General features: G+C 40.8%; 1 protein-coding gene across 5 annotated transcripts in view; it reads left to right on the top strand.

Moving 5' to 3' along the window:
* Nucleotides 1–19,358, top strand: part of LOC140480572 (poly(rC)-binding protein 3) — a 295,539-nt gene that overhangs the window by 53,723 nt on the left and 222,458 nt on the right. Inside the window, exon 2 of one of the 5 annotated variants that reach the window (XM_072575586.1) lies at nt 5,109–5,196. The exons of the other annotated variants lie outside the window; for them this stretch is intronic. The gene's annotated coding sequence lies outside the window, so the exon portion shown is untranslated. The remainder of the gene's footprint in view (nt 1–5,108; nt 5,197–19,358) is intronic. 5 annotated transcript variants of the gene reach the window in all.

The raw sequence follows: 19,358 nt of genomic DNA on the forward strand, positions 1-19,358 counted from the left end.
TCAAAAGACTATTTCTGTGCAAAATTACACAGATAATCAGTTCTGATCAGTCTGGAATTCTTCTTCTCACTGCTCCATAAGGCACAGTGTGTTCCTGGAACTTGTTTTTAAAATTTCTTACATTGTTTTCTTGGTTTAAAACAGTCTCTTTTCCCACTTGTGGTCCACAGTCCAATAACAGTGATCTTTACATACCTTTGTTTTCATAATTAGGTTAATCACAATCCCATCTGCCCCCCAAGTTCTTTGACTTTACAAATTTGAGAGATCTAGAGGTTACACTGTTCCCTTAGGATTGAAAGAATGTTTTTTTGTGTAGAAGGTAGTTGTCTTACATTGTCACCCTGACTATCTGAGGTTCCCTTCTGAAGTGGAGAAGTTTTAATCTCTTGTATTTCTTTCAGAGGTTATCATCCCTGAAAGAGTAGACACTGCTTTTTCTCTGCACCATGTTGAATATTGTTTGTCTGTCCTTAGTGGTGTCCTCCATGGAATTATACATGGCATCTTCAATTCGTAGTTATTTGGCCTATTCTCTGCATCAGCCTTTTTTTTTCCGAAAGACTGTAATATTTGTCCAGTCTCCGTTCTTCTGGCACCACCTCCAATTCTAAGGAAGATTAAAAATTACAGCTAGTGCATCTGCAATTTCCAATCTTGCTTCCTTCAGTATCCTGGGCTGTATCTCATACACTCCCAATGTGTAGCAGTCTTTAGGTACTGAGTGACAGGTCATACAGTACCTCCTTCCTGTAAATTCTGGATCCTGCTAGTGACTGAATTTTCACCTGTGTTATTGTGGCCTTTGTAGCACATCTTTCTTTGGTAAAGAAGCAAAGTATTAATTTATTACTTCATTTGTGCCCCACAATTATGTGTGTAAATTCTGTTTTGGTCATTAATCACCCCTACTACTCCTTTTACAATCCTTTATTATTTTTAAGCCATTGGACAAATTTATAACTGCACAATTATATTAGCTCCCAGTCTTTTTTTTTAATTAATCCCTCTTATTTGCTTTTTCATCTTGCTTCTGTACCTTCTGTATTCTGTTTGGTTCTTACTTGTGTTTTGTCTCTGAGCACTGTCATAAGTACACTTTTTATTAATCATAATTTCTACCTAGGGAACTCTGGATTTGTTTATACCAACATTCCTTTTTGAGGACATAATACTTTAACTATGCCCAAAACATCTCTTTAAAGATAACCCTTAGTTCAGCTACAGTTTTGCCTTCCAACTTTTGCCTCCAGTCTATCCAGGATTAAGAAAGTGAGGACTGCAGATGCTGGAGATCAGAGTCAAAAGTGCTAAGTCATTCTCGACTCCAGCCTATCCAGCCCAGTTTCATTCTTGCCCCATTGAAGGCTGTTTTCCCAGTTTTGCTTGCTCTGGATTATTCATTGTTCTTTTCCATCATCAACATAGATCGAGATATAATGATCACCGTCCCGTCAATGATCCCCCACTAATACTGACTCTCTTCATTGCCAAGAACTAGGTCTAGCAATACTTCTTTTCTTGTTAGACTAGACACATATGGCTGAAGAAAATGCTCCTGAGCACAATCAATGTAAGCATGCCCTTTCTGCCTTTTAACCCACCACAATCCCAGACTACATTAGGATATTTAAAGTCCTGTCCTTGTAACTATTGCATAATATTTATATATAAAACCCTGTGTACTGCACTATCCTTCGAGCCATACGTTCCTCCATCTTATCCTCCTATTCCTGTACTCACGTGTGCCTAGCACTGGAAGTAATCCAAAGATTGCTACTTTGAGGTCCTGCTGGGTAGTCTTCTACCTAACTCCCTGAATCCTACCTGAATCCTAACTGGAAGAGTATATCCCTTTTCCTACCGGAGTCATTCAAACCATAATAGCATGGACCATGACCTCAGGCTTATCATCAACAGAAAAATGGCATGCAGTTGCTCCGTGACATTCCCGACCCTGACACTATGGACACAACATACCATTCTGGAGTCCTATTCAGAGCACATTTAAAGAAACATTTGTCTGTTCCCCTGAGTAATGCACCCGCTATCACTGATGGCTCTTCCACTCTTCTTCCCTCCCTCCTGTACAACTGCACTTCTCTGAGGAATGCTTCCCCTCACCAGTATGCAGTATGGAAAATTAATGAGAACAGTACAGCACAGTAATTGATCCTTTGGGCCACACAAAACAATATTGTCAAGAATTAGTGAGCAAAACTGTCACAGGGAGCTCCTACATTATCTTCTGATGTCCTTCGACAGTCTGGTGGTCTTCCATTCCCTGTCTAACCAAATGTTGCAATTCTGCACTGTGCCCATCTCTTTTACTGTGTTGTTCATGTGTCCTTTACTTCATGAATACAGCATAGTGACTTCAGCTGTTGACATGCTCTGAAACAGTGAGCTCAAGCATTTTCAGCCAGTGAAATATTGCTGCACATGTACCCGTTTTGGTTACATGGAAATCCCTCAATGGTTCACAATTCCCCCATGACAAAGGATGAGAATTCAATATGACAAAAATTTACTTTTGAATTATTTATTATAAATTGGGGAATAAAGAGTGGAAAGTAGAATTACTCATCTTTACCAATCAGCTTCTTCTCCCAAACCTACAAATTTGATACTTAATGGTAAAAATAAGAAGCAATTTCCAGAGTATTTATAGAATCCCTACAATGTGGAAACAGCAGATTTGGTCCAACAAGTCCACACTGACCCTCTGAAGAGTAACCCACCCCAACCCATTCCCCTACCCTATTAGTCTACATTTACCACTGACTAATGCACCTAACCTACACATCCCTGCACACTATGTGCAATTTAGCATGGTCAATTCACTTAACCTGCACATCTTTGGATTGTGGGAGGAAGCCGAAGCACCTAGAGAAAACCCATGCAGACATGGGGAGAATGTGCAACCTCCACACAGACAGTCTCCTGAAGCTGGAATCAAACCTGGGTCCCTCGCGCTGTAAGGCAGCAGTGCTAAAAACACAGAGCCACTATGCTGCCTAATGTAATAATGTAACAAAATAAACAGAGTTCCTCCATCCTCTCCTTATCTAACTCACTCCTCAAATTTCAATGTTAAAGTCTGTGTACTAAAAGTGGGTGGTGGGTGTTTCCATGTATCTGCTACATTTGTCCTTCTAGTTGGTAGTAGTTGTGTGTTTGTAAGGTGCTACAGAACCTCGGGGAATTTCTGACATAACTAAGGATTATAGATTCTGCTTTTCGCTGGGTTCTATCACGAGCTAACAGAGCCCTATAAAATCTTATATCAGTTGTTTCTTGACTTTTTTGTTACTTAGTCCATTCTAGCTTTTGAATGAAATTGAGGTCCCCTTTATTTTCAGAAATGCGAATTCCTGATTGTGAGGTACAAATACATTTTCTACTACTAGGTGTCTCCTATGTTGGAGGGTTGTTTCTAGCGTTCATTTAGTGTGAAAAGTGTCTTACAATTTTTAGTTTAACTGTCAGCTGTAAACAATGTTTTGTCAGCCAAGACTTGCTTCATTAGATGTTCATTGACTTAAATGTCAGATTGTCAAAATGGTCTGGGACACCAATTTTCCCTTAGAAAACTTTGTCTGCCTTCTACTAGCCATTATTGTTTAATTTCACTTATATCTTTATGCATGTAGTTCTTTAGTGTTTTGTTTTTCTGTGGATGTGCCTTGCTTCAATACATTTTTAAAGAACTATCCTATTGATTTGATTTTAATAGCTAGGCATTATTTGTATCTGGAAGATGTTCCTTTCTTCAAAGAATTGGTTGAGACATTTCGTGTCTGATTATAAATTGGGGAATAAATAGTGGAAAGTAGAATTACTCGTCTTTACCAATCAGCTTCTTCTCCCAAACCTACAAATTCGATACTTAATGGTAAAAATAAGAAGCAATTTCCACAGAATATTCATAGAATCCCTACAATGTGGAAACAGCAGATTTGGCCCAACAAGTCCACACTGACCCTCTGAAGAGTAACCCACCCCAACCCATTCCCCTACCCTATTAGTCTACATTTACCACTGACTAATGCACCTAACCTACACATCCCAGCACACTATGCGCAATTTAGCATGGTCAATTCACTTAACCTGCACATCTTTGGATACTCACTGTCTTAGCTTATCAATTAAATCTTCTTGTGATTGAGATTCTGCACCTTCACAATTCTGAAAATCTTCTGAATTAGGCGTGATTGTCTACCCTTAGGATTAGTATGTTTTACTTATGGCTGTCTACTTCGTGCACCATAGAACATAGAACAGTACAGCATAGTACAGACCCTTCAGCCCACGATGTTGTGCTGAGCATTTATCTTATTTTAAAATCAACCTAACCTACACACCTTTCAATTTACTGCTGTCCATATGCTTATCCAGTAGTCGCTTAAATGTCCCTACTGTCTCTGACTCTAGCGTCTCTGATGCTGGCAGTGCATTTCACGTACCCACCACTGTTTGAGTAAAGAACCTGCCTCTGATATCTCCCCTATACCTTCCTCCAATCACCTTAAAATTATGACCCCTTGTGACAGCCATTTCTGCCCTGGAGAAAAGTGTCTAGCTAACTACTCTATACATGCATCTCATTACCTTGTTCAACTCTATCAAGTCACCTCGCTTTCTTCTCTCCAGTGTTAAAAACCAGAGCTCACTTAACTTCTATTCATTAGAAAAACTCTCCAATTCAGGCAGAATTCTGGTAGATCTCCTCTGCACCCTCTCTAAAGCATATATATGCTTCCTATAATGAGGCAACCAGAACTGGACACAATATTCCAAGTGTGACCTAAGCAGCAAAACCTTGCAGCTCTTAATCTCTATCCCCCTATTAATGAAAGCAAAAACACCATACGCCTTCTTAACAACCCTGTTAACTTGTATGGCAAGTTTGAGGGATCAGTGTACGTGGACCCCAAGACCCTGCTATTCCTCCACACTGCCAAGAATCCCGTCTTTCTGAATGGTTTGCTATAGACCTTGGTCGTCTTTGGGCTGTCATAAATCTGTCAATCTTATTAGTGATGCCTAAAAGAAATTGATCTCATGAATTTTGATTTCAAGTCTCCATAATCACATTTCTCATTTAGTCTCTAAAGATCATTCATGAAGTCAAAAGAGATTCACTGAGCTGATTTCTGAGGTGAGGAGGGTTAATTATGCAGAAAACCTGAACAGGTAAGACCTTAATTCATCAGATTTTAGCAAAATGAGGGGTCTTCTTATCGAAACATGCAAGATTCTGAGTCATCTTGATGGGCTAGATTTTGAGAAGATGTTTCCACATGTGGGGGAATCTCAAACTAGAGAACATGGTTAACAGAATGAGGGGACAGTCATTTAGAACTGAGATGAAAATGAATTTCTTCTCTCAGAAAGTAGAAAATGGTTGGAATTCTCTACTCAAGAATTACAGAGGCTAGATCATTGAAAGTATTTAAAATGGAGGTAGATAGATGTTTGAAATATTAGAGGAGTTGAAGCCCAGGGCAGATCAGCCATGATCTGATAGAATAGGGACAGATTTGAGGGGATGAATGACTTACTTCTGTTCCTATGTATTATGTTTGTATGTTCTTGTTGTTTTCTAAATGCTGTATTCTCCTGTTAAATCTTAAATTTTTCAAGCATTTTATTAGTTCTAAGCTTGAAGTCTTTCAAGGCTTTCAGTTATTCTTTGTTTCTTTTTTTTACATTTTTGGGCAATAATATCATCTGCTGTTCTGCCAATTGTATACAGATGTTACTTGTTCAGCTTTTGAGTTAGTATCCTGTTTAGAAATTAGTTTATTCCTCAAGAAGTGTTTCTCTAGGGTGTCCAATTTTGTGTTCTGTTTAGCCCATCTCTGAAATTAAATCTTCCTGGTGTTGTGGGTAAATCATCACAAGTTACCTTTAATTTGGCTACTTATTAAGGAATCACACAGGCAATCACATACTGAGGGAATGGTCCTTGTGTAAGGCTGAGAGGGATAGGATAGAGAAGATGTTCTTGGTGGTGGGGTCTATTTGGAGTTGGTGGAAGTGTTTGAGGATGATGTGTTGGCTGCAGAGACTGGTGGGGTGGTAAGTGAGGATAAGCGCGACTCCTTATTGCATTTTGGGGAGGTTTAGAGTGGTGGAATGGGGAATGCAGGTGGTGCGGTAGAAGGCTGTCTGTATGACGGACGGAAGAAAAGTACGTTATTCAAAATCGGTGGACATCTGGGTTGCAAATCGGGATATAGCAGGATACTGGGTGGAAGGAGGCGTAGTCCAGGTAGTTCTGGGAGTCTGTATGTTTGTAGTACAGAGGAATCTTGATTACCTGAAGGACACGGGTGGGGAGTATTTCGCTCGGTTAATCAAATGCCGGATAATCGAATGCCGGATAACATTCAGCATTTCTGTTGTGAGCAAAGTCTTAGAGAGAATTGTAAGGGATAGGATTTATGCACATCTGGATAAGAATGATGTGATCAAGGATAGTCAGCATGGTTTTGTGAAGGGCAGGTCGTGCCTCACAAACCTTATTGAATTCTTTGAGAAGGTGACGAAGGAGGTAGATGAGGGGAAAGCGGTAGATGTGGTATATATGGATTTTAGTAAGGTCCCCCATGGTAGGCTACTGCAGAAAATACAGAGATATGGCATTGAGGGTGAGTTGGAGGTTTGGATTAGGAATTGGCTCTCTGGAAGAAGACAGAGGGTAGTAGTTGATGGCAAAGGTTCATCTTGGAGTGCCGTCACTAGCGTTGTTCCGCAAGGATCTGTTTTGGGACCATTGCTGTTTGTCATTTTTATAAATGACCTGGAGGAAGGGTTAGAAGGTTGGGTGAGCAAGTTTGCGGATGATGCGAAAGTCGGAGGAGTTGTAGACAGTGAGGAAGGATATGGCAGGTTACAGCGGGATATAGAGAAGCTGCAGAGCTGGGCAGAAAGGTGGCAAATGGAGTTCAATGTAGCTAAGTGTGAAGTGATTCACTTTGGTAAGAGTAATAAAAAGATGGATTACTGGGCTAATGGTAGACTACTTGGTAGTGTGGAAGAGCAGAGGGATCTTGGTGTCCATGTACACAGATCTCTGAAAGTTGCCACCCAGGTAAATAGTGCAGTGAAGAAGGCATATGGCGTACTGGCTTTTATTGGTAGAGGAATTGAGTTCCGGAGTCCTGAGGTCATGCTGCAGTTGTATAAGACTCTGGTGCGGCCGCATCTGGAATATTGTGTGCAGTTTTGGTCGCCATACTATAGGAAGGATGTGGAGGCACTGGAACGGGTGCAGAGGAAGTTTACCAGGATGTTGCCTGGTATGGTAGGAAAATCCTATGAGGAAAGGCTGAGGCACTTGGGGTTGTTTTCTTTGGAGAAAAGAAGGTTTAGGGGTGATTTGATAGAGGTGTACAAGATGATTAGGGGGTTAGATAGGGTTGACAGTGAGAACCTTTTTCCACGTATGGAGTCAGCTATTACAAGGGGGCATAGCTTTAAATTAAGGGGGGGTAGATATAGGACTGATGTTAGGGGTAGGTTCTTCACTCAGCGAGTCGTAAGTTCATGGAATGCCCTGCCAGTAGCAGTAGTGGACTCTCCCTCTTTATGGGTATTTAAGCGGGCATTGGATAGGTATATGGAGGATAGTGGGTTAGTGTAGGTTAGGTGGGCTTTGATCGGCGCAACATCGAGGGCCGAAGGGCCTGTACTGCGCTGTATTCTTCTATGTTCTATGTTCTATGTTCTAACATAGTTTAGCCGAGCATTGGGATCTTGCGATCTTGCCAGATAATCTGATATTCGAATAATTGAATGCCAGATAATCGAGGTTCCTCTGTAGATGTTCATCTGGAGGCTGTTGCCAGCTATGGAAATGGTGAGGCCAAGAAAGGAGAAGAAGGTGTCTGAGATGGACCAAGTGAATTTGAGGGTGGGTTGGAATTTGTGGGCGAAGTCAGTGATCTGTTCCAGTTCAGCTTGGGTGCAGGACGCTGCACCGATGCAGTCATCGATGTAACGGTGAAAGAGTTTGGGTACAGAGCCTGTGTAGGTGCTGAAGCTGGACTGTTTGATGTTACCAGCAAAGATGGATCAGCACCCATACCACTGGGACCCCCGAGTACTCACCTGACTCTGGTCTGGACGTCTCCTGCAATGCTGCCCCGGATTCCGCCAACAACAGCACTCAGACCAGCCTGAACTCTGCTCCAGCTTCCACCTCTACCTCTGGCTCCACCCACTCTGCAAGGAATTCCTGGACGACATTTCACAGGGATACCCCGGATCCTATTGCCGATCTGCAGTCAGCCAGCACGCCAGCTTTCCGTCCTCACTCACCCAACTCCACAATGCACCTTACCCCTCCACCTCTTCCTCTTCACCTCAACTTCTCCCAACCACACCCAACCCTCACCCACTACATACCATCACCCTTCCCTCCCCCCCCCCCCCCCCCCCCCCACCACCAACCACCCCGGGACTCCCCCCAAAACCCCACCCACAAGCCCTGCCACATATTCACTAACCCCCCCAACCTTGAACTCTGAGACCGGATGATCTGTCCTCAGGAAAGGGCTCATTTTTGTATCCTTGCACTTCCACTTCAATGAATTCACAATCCGCCACAACGTAGAGCTCTTCTGCCACCTCCATCTCTGTGCCTTCTTCTTTGACAAAAACTCCCAACCTCCCTCGGATGACCACTGACCCTGCCTCCAACTTTGCTCCTCCACTTGGTCACCACCTGAAGGCCTTGCACCTACGCTAGAACTTAGCCAAGGACTGTCATTTGGGGTATTGTCAACCATGCAATTTTTCAGAGGACAATAAAGGGCATTTTACAAGGTCTAAGCTCCAGTGTTGTATGAAGTTCACATAGGTGTGATGGCCCTGAACAAGCATGTGAACATTATGAAACTGCAAACTTGCAAACAGCATGGGAGCAAAACATGTCCAGCTCTTCCACAGTCTTTCTGAGCATTCCAGCACCCTTGGGTTCTCCCTCACTGACAAACATTGAAGATACCTTGGAACCTAAGATTAACTGAGCAGATGTTGCCGCCTTGACTCCTTTTGCCACCTGAAGAGGAGGATAAATTTCTTCCGAGATGCTCCAGGCACAAGAGGCGAGCTACTGTGTGTTACACACCGCGCATATCAGAGGCAGATTTGGAGGAACTTGACATGGTGCTAAAACATCCCAGGAGAAGCTACAAAAAAAGGCCTACGTCCTCCGAATTGAATGGGGTGGGATGTAGTGATTGTAATAAGATCGGCCAGGTGGACCTCATGGAATATGAGTTCCCTGATTGGGGCTGTTAATCTGGTCCAAACAGGGAGCCTTGGCTGACAGATAAGAACAGAAGTGTCAGATAAGCTGTTCACTGTGAGAATGGCTCTGAGGAAACTGGATCAGGGTCAAGGACTCTCCACATTAAATAAAGTATGACTTGGTGATAGGATACTGACCTCTGTAGAGTTATTCACTCATATAATTGGGAAGACATAGAGGTTACAAACAAATGACACAATTTAACAAAAGAGGCCATCAGCAAGAAGGACAAGCTGGAGTGAATTTATGGTGTACATAGAGGTGCCAAATAAGGGACAGCCACCTCTATCACTTAGGTGGATTGGCATGGAAAAGATATCTTCTGAAGGAACTCATAAAGCTTAAAGCAATGACAGTTGCACAAGGTTTTGAAGATAAACTGGAGACCATGGGAAGATTCCATGACAAGAAAAGCAGTTGTGAACATTTTCTTGGCAATATTAGCAACAAAACTTAGTAATATACATAATGAATTTTAAAGCTGCATTTTTTCAGGTGAATCATCTCAAAGCAGAAGTACTTATTTGACCTCCAAAAGAGGCACCACACACTGTGGGAACCCCCTGGAAATTAAATAAATATATAGCCTAAAAGGTGCCTCTAGTGTTTGGTGCTTCTCAGTGAAGGTCCACCTTATTAAAACTGGACTATCTCCAGTTGAAAGCAGACCCTCATGTTTTACTCGAGACAAGAGGAATAGCTTTCAGGCATTTTATGATGCATGTATATGTATTTTGAGGGGTGGCAGCATTGAATTTGACAATATTACCATAAATGGACTTAAAGCAAATTCAAAATTGGAAGTCAGGCTTCTTGGGCTGTTAAGTGCATTAGATTTAAAATCAGGCAGAGTGATTTCATCGTGTATCAACAACCTTATATGGAAAATGTTAGATGCATTGCATTTATTAGAAATAGAGCCTCAGAAAAAAATCTGGTTTCCAAAACATAAATGGAAAAATTGTAAAATCGAATTGAACAGGTGAATTCAGCTTTCAAAAAAGGCAAATGTCAGTTTGAGGTCTGAAAAACGAGGAAAACTATGAAAATCCCCAAGGTTGGAGGTATTATTTGGGAAAACAAAACATTGATAAAACTAAAAATAGTGCATTTTGTTTTCAGGTTTCCATCAATGGGAGATGTCAGGAACATGAAGTCTATTGTTTTTAGTGATACTTCCTACGCAGATGTCTATTAAGTTTGGATTAGAGAAAATATTATAAATTTCCCTTTGGGAGAGGGAGGTAAATGTTGCTTTTGAACTTGTGAAGCTAAAAAAGATCAGAATTAACTTAGCAGCAGGAAGTATTACTCTTGTTGAGGTGGTAGATATGCAGGAGGCTGGAAGAACATAGCAAGCCAGGCAGCATTAAGGAGGTGGAAAAGTTAACATTTCAGGTATAACCCTTCTTCAGGACTGGGGTTGGGGGTGAAGAGAGCTGCAGATAAAGATGAGGGTTTTGGGTAGGGAGAAGGGCAGTAGGGTGAGGTAGTGACAGCCAAACACAAATAGAGGGTACGGCCTAGTATGCCGTATGGAGGAATGAATCCATTTGGTGGCTGGAAGGAAGGGTCAGTAAGTGGAATGAAAGGGAGGAGACGGGGCTGGAAAGGGAATCAGGGGATGTGTGGGAAGGTTATTTGAAATTGGAGAAATCAATGTTGAGGCCTCCAGGCTGTAGGTTGCCCAGGCAGTCTGATTCACTGTGGCAATGGAAGAGGCCGAGGATGGTCATGGCAGAGAGGGAATGGGAAGGGGAATTGAAATGGGTGCTGACTGGGACTTTAGAGATCTGCTTGTCTGCTTTGGATTCCAGCATCTGCAGTTTTTTTTTGCCTCTAACTGAAGTGGTAGATAAGGCATTTTTCTTAGAAAAAAGTTTGGAAGGATTTCCAAAAAAGGAACTCAGCAGTAATACGCATTGAATACATAGTAATTATAAGTCACAATGGGATAGAACACATTCGACAAAATATGTGAATGAAAAATGACCAAGATCGATATTGCAGTTTTAAAACTGATACTGGAGAATGAAGAAATTTTGAAACTTAAATGGTTATATGATAATTGAGGGTAATTAGCTGAAAACTTATCTGGGAAGCATAGTCAATGGTGTTTTATATGGTTTGTCAACAATAAGAGTTTACCTGTACTGGTGTAGGAATTAAGATATACAGTTGATCTTTCTTACTGAACCTTTATGGTCCAACATATTGGCACTCTCTTCGTATAAAATGGTGTCTCTTTTCTCAAGTCTGTTTCTTGTGTCCTAGTTCTGAGCAGTGCAAGACAAAATACTTCAACTTCTTGTTTCCTATTAACAATGTTTAAAGTCCTTTGCAAACATAGATTTTCGTATTTATGTAATGTGTTATTATATGTCAATCTATAATTGTCAAATTTTAATTACAATATACCACTTGTTACTCTGCTGCATTATTGCAGTTTTGATTTTTTGCAACATCTCACATTCTGCTAAGTTTCATGAACCTTTTTATACTGTATATTCATTTATGGGATATGGGCATCGCTGGCAAGGCAAAGTTAGCCTTTGTTGCCGATCATTAATTGTACTTGAGAAAGCGGTGGTAATTTTAAAATGGGGTTACATCAGAAAATTGTTTGCAAAGCAGTGCCATATTCCTTTGCTACACTTGGTATGCATATAATCCCGCGGTCATGTTTGTTGTTAGTATGGACCTCATCTTGTATTACACACACTAACTGTGTTGAAATGCTCAGACCGTTTTGCTGATTTTATGCAAATCTACAGCCTTGACCATAATAGAAGATAACAAAGGGGAAAACTAATGGTACTCCTCATTTGAACTGTAATAATTCCACCCATTTGAAATAGCCTAGCGGCATTTGCATTCCACTGTAGATCATTAAAATGCTATAGTTATATAACTCCTTGTTACTTTGAGACTTTTCTTCTGCCACTACAACTCATGATACAGCAATATTAGCTCACTCCAGGTGTTCCATTGAGGTGTAGTACAATTTCTGGAAGACCAGGGTAACACAGTTAGTACCTTCCTGCTTTCTACATTTAACTACCCTGTATGTATGTGTGGTTATCAAAACAGTCTGATTTGGCACTTTAATAATGGTGGGTAGTGGGCATTACTTTTTCTGCAAACGCCAGGCCGAAATGTTTACTAGAGAAGTGGAATGGTGTTGATTCATTATTGAAATGCCACCCTTTCCATGTGATTGATATGTATATTTTATGTGTTGTTCGTAAATGTCTTGCATTGAGAATTGTGTCAATATTCGGGTCATTTGCTTGTTATTACATCACTGTAAACATTTTAATCTTTAATTGAAACTCATTTAAGATATTTTAATTTTCTGAAACCAATGTGCAAAATAACTTGCGCAAGTAAAATTTAATATTTAATCTTAAAATATTTGAGGAAATTCATTATGAAGCTGTACTATATAATTCATACCAATTGAATTTAAAATTAACAGTTTTAATTGAAAAGTGCTGTATGTGAGTTAGAACATTCCTATTGAATATTACATCAATTTATTTTTATTTTCATTGAATAATTATTTGTTTTATCTGAGTTACTGTCTCTCCTGAAATCTCATTTTAAAATAAATCACATGTTTATACTGGACACTCATTAAATTAAATGTTTTCCAAACTAAGTTTAGTTTGAACTTTCAAAAGGGCTAATAAGTGTACGGCAGATGGTAAAGTGGACTCTTTGGACTTTTATGCATGTGTCTCTGTGAGTAAAAATAAACAATTGTGTAGCTTGAGCTTCAGGTATTTTGCTGAAACATCGTTCTTAACTTTGGCTCAGAGATCATTGTTATTTGTGCTCTGATTGGAACTAGATCTTCAGAGGCTCAAAATCATTTTCAGCACCATTCAAAAGTTGAAGTCTGTTCAGTTAATGCACTATAAGTCAATTTTAAAGAATTGTTCTTTCAGATAAATTAATGGTGTTGTGATATTTGATTTATATGTGAGGAATCAGTGAAAGTCATTGATTTCAATGGTGGCATCATGTAGCTACAGTAATGAGTTTAACTGTTTTTGCTGGTAGTAATAACAATACAGTACAAAAACAAGAAAATATAGAGCAGCAAAATTAATGTCACTTAATTAAAACTTCCTTTCTTTATATTTATTGGCATTAAATTTTAATTGCAATTGTTTGACAAATTCAGATACTGATAGTGGACAACTTAGGATATCCCTGCAGTGCTACTTCCTACCCCACTGCTGCCACTTTAAGCAGAGTCTTTTTTATTATCTTCAGCTAGTACCTTTATCTATTTCCAAATTTGATCCTAAATCCTTACACCCTTTGAGATTAGTTGATATCCTTTTGTTTGGAACTCTTAGGTGCCTTTGAACGTCTAACTTCACAATATTTAGAACTAAATATGGTCCATTTTGGTAGCTATCCCTCAAAAAAAATCCCTTAGTTTGAAATTTCCCTGATTAAATATGTGCCAACTGCTATTTAAGTTAATGTTCTATACATATTCCTCGAATTTACCCTACTATTTTTTCTTTATTTTCCATAGAATTGGCATAAGATTAAATAGATCTGTAGATGCCATGAGCTTTTTGAAGTTAGCAGCATAATGGCTTATCTCCAAACTGCTAGTTACCTCTACATTGCCAATTGGCTCAGAGGAAAGGTTTTTAATGCTGCATAAATGAATGCAAAACAATACTTTTCACTGTATCTTGGGACATGTGACTATAATAAATCAAATCAAGTCTCCCTCTATCTCTATCTCTATCTCTCTCTCTCTCTTCCCACCTGCACCCCCTCCAACAAACACATCATAGATGTCTCTGAGCACTTTGTATGAAATACTTTAATTCTTAGAATGAGTGACACAAGATGAGCAATACAAATATGCAAGAAAATGTAGGGGAGGTACAGGTAACTATCAGAAGATGAGTTACAAACACAATCATACTCATTTCAGCAGTAATATACAACCGAGAATCACTCTTAGAAAGTGGGTATTTCTGGGCCGGGAGTGGGAGATATGAGCCTTCATGTTGGAATTCTCCGAGGTGTTGTTTAGTAATGGACATAGAAGCATCACAGAGTTTTGAGTACATGAGCTAATCCATTGAGAGAACAATTAATCTCATGTAGTGCAATTAAATGTATACAGGAACAGAACATTTACACACTGCATGAGATGTTTGGTGACATTAACCATTCAGTGCTGTAATTATGCAAAGATGCTTGGATGCTGGTTGTGCTGCAGCTTCCCTCAGACACTCAACTCATCTGTCAAATGCTAAAGCATTTAGCAATGATGATGAGGTTCACCATCATCAGCATCCAATGCTTTGACTCCTCTGAATTGGAAACATCTCTACAGCAAGGTCCTGCATTGTTTCACTTCGAGCAAACAGTGAAACCGCACCCATTGGCTCCTCTAAGGCAACTATAACTGCCACTCTGCTGCACAGGTAAACCAATTGCTCCTCCTTTATTCCAGCCACAGGAGGAGTACACATTGGTATTGTTTTGAGTAAAGACCATCGTGTTATCAATTTTATGTTGTCACTTAGCTTGTTCTTATGTGTGTGAAAAGTTGTGCCAAATTATGAGAACTCAATATGGCATTTGTGGTCTTGTTTGAAGAGAGGCCTATGAGTTTCCAGTCTTTGAAATTAATGTAAGAGGTGAGGATGACTGTGTTCATCATCTGAGGTATTTGGCCAAACTCAAATGGTACACATGTGAGTATTAGGACCAATTGTTTCTGGAAGGTTCAGTTGCAGCAGGTCAAAATACTACAGCTAATTGAGTTTGGATAAGATGCTGACTCAATATTTCTTCTTCCTGCATCTTCTCTCTGCCTCTAAGAGACAATTGCTTTTGAAAGATTCTGCATTTTTTAAAGTTGGATTGCTGCCCTAGAACAGCCTAAACATTCTTCCCTCAGAATGAGCCACTCAAAGTAATGTATTCGGCCTCCCCGTAAGAGGTACCACCCCTCCAATGCACTCCTTTCACCCCAGTCAAAGAAGTAAGGCATAGAGGAATGTGCAAAGGTTATGCTTTGTGTAACTTCACAACCATTAGTGACTTGTGCCTCATTTGCTGTATGAAGCAATGGAAGATTTCTGTGTTGTGTGCATGATGGTTATCCAGTTTACAGGAGGTGCATATCATCTCAGGATTTTCTAGGTGCATCAGAGAAATGTTCTTAATTAGAACTGCCCAAGTTTCTCTGCTCCTGTGCTTTGACCTTTATCTGATCATGTGGAAAGCCATAGAAATGATGTACTGTCTTCCATTGGCTCTTCAACCTCATTCTCTTTCTCTGCCTCCATAAGATCCACATTTCTTTTGAGAGCATATTAAGGGGAGCACAGTAGATAACTACAACGCAAGAGAAACTTGAGGGAATGTACTCAAGGCCCCTCCTGAGCAGTCAAGATTCTGAACCACATCTCCAGATGTTCAATGGCCTCCTTATTTGTTGGTTCTGGTGATGAGATAGCATCAGCTGAAGGACATCTGTCTCTGTTGCAGAGTCTTTGATCAGGATCAGTAGCTATTTCTCCAAGGGATATCCTTCATCCATTTAAAAGCCATCCATGGAATTCCTCATGTTCCACAATAATTTGCAGCACCTTTGAATGTGAGAATTTGCCTGAGAATGGCACTGGTCTGGATATCATGCAGATACTTGTATGAAAATATTTTTGTGGTCACAGACCAGTTGGACCTTAAAGGAATTATATCCCTTCCTCTTGAGGATTCTCCATAGTTGTTCAGTCATTCCCTCAGTGGCAGCTAGGTGAAATTAACAATTCCTTTCACCTGAAAGAATCTAGCAATAGAGGTGTAGTCTGCTGTCCTGTGCTGCATTGTTTCATCATTTTGTGTTTTGCATAACCAGTTTGCCTGCTGTGGATGCATCTGTCCTTAATGTTCTCAGTAGCAGTCTCCACTGCACAGTCCTCATGGAGACAATTCCCATCTGCACATTGGAAATACTATATATTGTGTTTTGTGTCACTATCACTTTGTGAAATGGAATAGACTTCAAACAGCTCCAGCAACTCAAGACTGGGAGCATGGACCATCAGCAGCAGAACTGTACTTCAACACAATCTGCAACCTCTTGGCCTGACATATTCCTCACTTTCCTATAACCATTAAGCCGAGAGATCGATTTTGGTTCAATGAAGCATGTGGGGAGAACATGCTAGGAACAGCACGATGCAGAGCTAAATATTCTGTGCCACAGCATTAGAAGCAGGTGATAGACACAGCTAAGCAATTCCACACTCATGGATCAGATTTAAGCTCTGCAGTCCTGACAGTCCAGTTGTGAACATTCTTCCAGATGTCCCCAGCAAAACAGATGCCAGTCTTTGGCCAAATCAATTTGCTCCACATTATAATCAGGAAATGTTTTGGAGCACTGGATATCATGGAGTGATAGAGTATAGAAGAGACCCTTCGAGTCTGTGCTCCCAAAAGTGAACTACTAACTACACTAGTCCCACTTTACTGCTCTTGGCCCATAGCCTTGGATTTAATAACACATTTGTTCATCCAAGTAATTTGTAAATGTTACAAAGTTACCTACCTCAACCACCCACCGAGACAGTGCATTCCGGCACCCCCCCACCCCACCCCACCCAACACCATCCTGTAGGTGATACAACTGCAGTACTGCAAAGGCTTTGGGCCCTAACAACACTTGACAATAGTACTGAAGACTTGTGCTTCAGATCCTGCTGCACCCCAGAGCCAAGCTGTTTTCGCACAGCTGCAACACTAGCATATACAATTCAAAAGATTGCCCAAGTACATCCTGTACACAGAAAGAAGGACAAATCGAACAATAACCTGCTCACTGATGCCCAAATTGGATTTCACCAGGGCTTTTCAGGACTGACCTCATTAAAGCATTGGTTCAAATATGGACAAAAGAACCGAATTCCAGAGGTGAAGTGAGAGTCACTGCCCTCGACAACAAGACTGCAATTGGCTGAATGTGGTATCAAGGAGTCTGAGCAAAACCGGAGTCAATGGAAATCAAGGGGAAAGTTCTCCATTGGTTGGAGTCAAAGGCACCACTACTTGGCACAAGGAAGATGGTTGTGGTTGTTGGAGGTCATTTGTCTCAGCTCCAGAACATCTTTGCAGGAGATCCTCTGTGTAGTGTCCTAAGCCAAAAGAATGAGTATGATATACTTGCCTTTATTATTCAGTGCATTGAGTAGAGTCGTAGAGTCATAGAGATGTATAGCATGGAAACAGACCCTTTGGTCCAACTCGTCCATGCCGACCAGATATCCCAATCCAATCTAGTCCCACCTGTCAGCACCTGGCCCATATCCCTCCAAACCCTTCCTATTCATACCCCCATCCAGATGCCTTTTAAATGTTGCAATTGTACTAGCCTCCACCTCTTCCTCTGGCAACTCATTCCATACATGTACCAGTCTCTGAGTGAAAAAGTTGCCTCTTAGGTCTCTTTTATATCTTTCCCCTCTCACCCTAAACCTATGCCCTCTAGTTCTGGACTCCCCCATCACAGGGAAAAAACTTTGTCTATTTATCCTATCCGTGCCCCTCATGATTTTATAAACCTCTATAAGGTCACCCCTCAGCCTCCGATGCTTCAGGGAAAACAGTCCTAGCCTATTCAACCTCTCCCTGTAGCTCAAATCCTCCAACCCTGGCAACATCCTTGTAAATCTTTTCTGAACCCTTTCACATTTCACAACATCTTTCCAATAGGAAGGAGACCAGAACTGCACACACTATTCCAAAAGTGGCCTAACCAATGTCCTATACAGCTGCAACATGACCTCCCAACTCCTGTATTCAATACTCTGACCATTAAAGGAAAGCATACCAAACACCTTCTTCACTGTCTATCTACCGCAACTCTACTTTCAAGGAGCTATGAACCTGCACTCCAAGATCTCTTTGTTCAGGAGTATAGGAGTTGGAGGTCATTTACGGCTATACAGGACATTAGTTAGACCACTTTTGGTACACTGTGTGCAATTTAGTCTCCCTGCTACAAACAAAAATGTTGTGAAACTTAAAAGGATTCAGAAAAGATTTACGAGGTGGGCTTGAGTTATAGGGAGAGACTGGAGCTGTTTTCTCTGGAGTGTTGAAGGCTAAGAGGTGACCTTACCAAGATATATAAAATCATGAGGGGCATGGATAGGGTAATTAGACAAGATCTTTTCTCTAGGGTGGTATATGAATAGGACAGGTTTAGAGGGATTTGTGCCAACTGATGGAAATAGGATTAGATTAATTTAGGCTATATGGTTGGCATGAACGTGTTGAACTGAATGGTCTGTTTCTGTGTTGTACATCTCTATGACTCAATAACTATACTCAGCTGCTTTATCAATGACTTTCCCTCTACCATTCACTCAGAAGTGTGGCTGTTTGCTGCTGATTGTGAAATGTTAAGCACCATTTGCAACTCCTTAGATTCTGAAGTGGTCCATGTTGAATTGCAGTAAGACCTTGACAGTATTCAAGTTTGAGCTGACAAGTAGCAAGTAACTGTTGCACCACACAAGTGCCAAGCAATGAACAAATTCAACAAGAGGGAATCTAATACTGCCCCCTGACATTCAGTGGCATTTAATGGCATTACCACCTCTGAATCTCCCACTATAACCATCCTGTGGGTTACTATTGACCAAAAACTGAATTGGGACTAACCATATAAGTAGAATAACTATTAAAGCACGTGAAGTCCTGCAGTGAATGACTCACCTCCCGACTCCCCAAAGCCTATCCATCTGTCCACAAGGCATAAGTGAGATGGCATACTTACCTGAAGGAATGCAGATCCAACAACATTCAAGAGGTTTGACACCATCCAAGACGAAACAGCCCATTTGATTGGCACTACATGTACAAACATCCACTCCCTTCACCTCTGACATTCAGTAGCAGCAGTGTATGCCATTTACAAGATGGACTGCAGAAATTTACCAAACCTCCTTAGCCAGCACTTTCCTAAAACACAACCACTTCC

This window comes from Chiloscyllium punctatum, chromosome 8 (genome assembly GCF_047496795.1).
Source record: "Chiloscyllium punctatum isolate Juve2018m chromosome 8, sChiPun1.3, whole genome shotgun sequence".
NCBI lineage: Eukaryota > Metazoa > Chordata > Chondrichthyes > Orectolobiformes > Hemiscylliidae > Chiloscyllium > Chiloscyllium punctatum.